The sequence below is a fragment of the Cibotium barometz genome, chromosome 10 (assembly GCF_041138505.1).
Source record: "Cibotium barometz isolate CiBa-2024 chromosome 10, ASM4113850v1, whole genome shotgun sequence".
In the NCBI taxonomy this organism is placed as follows: domain Eukaryota; kingdom Viridiplantae; phylum Streptophyta; class Polypodiopsida; order Cyatheales; family Cibotiaceae; genus Cibotium; species Cibotium barometz.
The window spans coordinates 35,021,808-35,025,521 of NC_141055.1; the positions used below are offsets into that span (position 1 = coordinate 35,021,808).

General features: G+C 42.1%; 1 pseudogene; it reads right to left on the reverse strand.

Moving 5' to 3' along the window:
• Positions 1–1,660: 1,660 nt before the first annotated feature.
• LOC147634831 (putative receptor-like protein kinase At5g20050 pseudogene) lies at positions 1,661–3,410 on the reverse strand (annotated as a pseudogene).
• Between the last annotated feature and the right edge of the window lie 304 nt (positions 3,411–3,714).

Genomic DNA, 3,714 nt, shown 5'->3' on the forward strand with positions numbered 1-3,714 from the left:
CATAGTTTCACATTTTGCTCAAGGAGTGTGTTTCTTGCATGTCTTCGGCAATCTTTGGCCAAATATCTCATCCACTAAAGATGTATCTTCCATTGTTGCCTCCTTTTGCGTGACTTGTTTTTTTAGAGCTTGGGCAAACGATATGAGTGGATGCAAGCTGCCTTCTAGTTTGGCTAGGGAAGACTAGGAAGTCACTAAGGGAGAACAACAGGGTATCATGGTGACCATGCCCCTTTTGTATTAACTAGTTCTACTTCTATCATAGAGATTAGCTTGCTTGTGTATCAACGGTATGTATATGTAGGGAAAGAAGCTTTATAATCCTAGCTCCAACAAAGCCATGGTGTAATCATGTGAAATAAGGGGAAAATATAGAAACAACGAGTTAAGTGCAATATATAGTTTGCCAAATAATACCATTTAGAAAGCCTTCAGTATTTTAGATATGTGCACAATGCAAATTGTCTTGTTTTTAAATGTTTACACTCCATGAAATCAAGAACGTAGAATTTGAACTTTAGATTGAAAGTTGATTTGTGCAAAATCATGCTATTTTGTTTGGTCTTCTTGAAATGTTTCTAACAAGAAAAGAATATAGATAAAGAGAATAGAAGTTTTACAAAGGAAAACTTATATTAGAAAAAAGATGTATACAAGAGGTGAGCTTGGGTTTGTGATCAAGGATGTTAAGGAGAGTGATACAAGGCTTTGGCTTATGATGAGTGTGGATACAATGTGTTTATTGGAATGGAGCTTGAGGGTTCATATAGATGAGAGAAGGGAATACTGTGGGTGAAAGATCTTTGAAAGTGGAGCATGAAGTGTCTTGATACAAATGTGTTAGATGGCATGATGGGGAATAGAATATGTTACATGGCATGGTGAGAATAAGCTTGGTGGCATGATAGGAATAGAATATATTAGGTGGTATGGCATGAATGATGAGAATCTTTTTCCGGTACAAAACTTGGAAAGCACACTCAAGGTGAGGCCATGTGCTGAAAAACCATGAGTAGGTTGCTTAATGTGACTTTCAATATTCCAAATTTATGTTTATCAATAGCTTGTTTTCTAGGCAATGTGTGATATCCTTATTAACATAGCTATAGGAGAGGTAACCTACTTGGAAAATCACCCTTAAAACTATTTGATTAGCGACGTATGTAATGTAATCTACATGGCTCACAAAGCAAATCATACGATAGACACTCCAATATGGCTTACACCATAATCATTTGGTCATTTGAACTAGAACCATAATAATTGGTATAGTTTTGCAAAAGATGAATGTGTAAACTATTTCATTATAAGAATAAGCACGCATGATAGATTAGTGCAATACTATATGCATATCTAATACTATTTCATTATAAGAATAAGCACGCATGATAGATTAGTGCAATACTATATGCATATCTAATCACGGTCTACTCTTGGTTCCATACAAATACAATCTCTACTACTGGAACAGTTATGAGTATGTTGATAGAAGGTAGCATATTTGGGATAAATGAATGCCATGTTTTTCAACTATTCATGAAAGGTTTGTCCACTAGTTACAAAGCATGGTAGACCATTGGAATGATAACATACACATAGAGATGTTTCAAGTAAGAGGAAAAAAGTTGATTGATAATAGACAATGGCCTAGCTAGTACACACGAAAGCTCATCTTTGAGTTTGCTCACTTTTGAGAACAACACTACTTCGATGCATGGAACAATGTGAAAAAGGTTTGAGAAGCTTCATGAAGCTACAAACATAAACTTAACTCTTTCATCGACAAGGTGGGGGAGGGAGAGGGGAGTCGGGGGTGGAGTCATCAATGGAGATGGAGAATGATTCCTCCAAATTCAAGACTTTGTCTTGTTTAAATGGAAGCTGGTGAAGGAAAGGGACCATACCAACGCCATCGCCAGCTTCAAAATTTACTCCTAGATTTTCCCCCTCACTCTTCACAAGCACATTAGTGAAGGAGAAAACACCATTGAGAGGTGGATCATGCACAGGAAGGTTTCCCTCAAGCATGCGCACGACATTGCTCATGGCAGGGCGACTTGCAACGGAATCTTGTATGCACCAGAGAGCGATGCGTATGGCAAGGCGAGCTTGCTCCAAGTCACTGGGGGACATATTGATAGAGCCACGTAGTGTGGGATCGATGATCTCCTCCAATTGCATTTGTTGTGCATGTTGGAAGGCAAGGGTGGGGAAGTACCAAGCATTGGAGTCTTGTGAGTGGTCCACATTGCGACGGCCACTAATGAGCTCTAGGAGCACCATGCCATAGCTATAGACATCACTCTTGTGTGTAATGCCGGCACTGATGAGCCATTCAGGGGCTAGGTAGCCAGGGGTTCCACGCATGCTAGTGACGAGGCGGCTTTGCTCGCGGTCAATGGCTCTTGAAAGTCCAAAGTCGGACACCTTGGCATGGAACTTGGAGTCAAGGAGGATATTCTGAGGCTTGACATCCAAGTGTAGTATAGTATCTCGACACTCCTCATGCAAGTAGGCGAGGGCTCTGGCGGTCTCAAGAGCAATTCTAAATCTAGCCGACCAATGGAGAAGAGGTTTATGATTACCAGTGTCCTTGTCCTGGTCTATAGTCAATGAGTGATGATGGTGGTCCTCTAGTTTGTTGTGGTGTGGATCATTTCTTTGTGGTTGAGGCAAGTTCTCTCGTTTGCTGTGGTGTGGATCATTGCTTTGTGGTTGAGGCAAGGTGTCCTTCTTGTGGTGGTGTTGTTGGTGCCCCTTGTGGAAGAGCCACTTGTCCAAGGAGCCATTCTCCATGAATTCATAGACAAGGAGGCGATGGGAGCCCTCTGCGCAAAAGCCCAAGAGCCTTACAAGGTTGACATGGTGGATGCCAGATATGGTGACCACCTCTGCACAGAACTCCTTGGACCTCAATTTGCTCTCGGTCTCAAGCCTCTTGACGGCCACTTTGGTGCCATCTGCAAGCTCCCCTTCATACACAGACCCAAAACCCCCTCGACCCAGCAATTTGCAGAACCCAGACGTGGCAATCTCCAGCTCCTTCAAGCTGAGCTTCGTGGGCACTCCTGATAAAGCTCTCAGGAATTCTTCTTCTTCCTCTTCTTCTTCTTCTTGAGTTTCTTCTCCTGTTGCACTCTTGCTGTTTGATTTGGTATATTTGCCTGTATTTTTGGTGTTACTGCATTTGGGTTTCTTCTCGAAAGGGCATGCCTCTGCTCTTGCTATTTTGTAGAGGAGGAGGCATAGCGAGATGAGGCACACAACTGCAAGAGAGATCACGACGCCCAGATAAATGGAGTTGCCTGATGAGGCTAGCTGAGTGGCTAAGATGATGAGGAGAGCTATGCCGACACCAGAAAAGATGGCGAGGCAGCGTATGAGACCCATGTGTGCGCACTGTGTGTGTGGGCGAGAGAGAGAGAGAGAGAGAGAGAGAGAGAGCTAGGGCTATGCTAAGCCTCACAACCCATCTTTGAAGCGGACCAAGAAATGGGTTATACGCTAAGTGCTTGGGGTGTTGAAATTGAGCATGGGTATCTTCTAATTCATAGTCAAAGGTTTTAAAGCTTGCAGCTTTTGACGGTGTCGCTTTCTTTTTTGCTAAAAACAACAAATTTTCATTAAAAAAACCCTGCAAATCTTTTGAGTTGGAGGTTTTTTAAATTGTTGTGAGAAATGTTTTCTTGTGAACATCAAAGGCTACAAAGATAG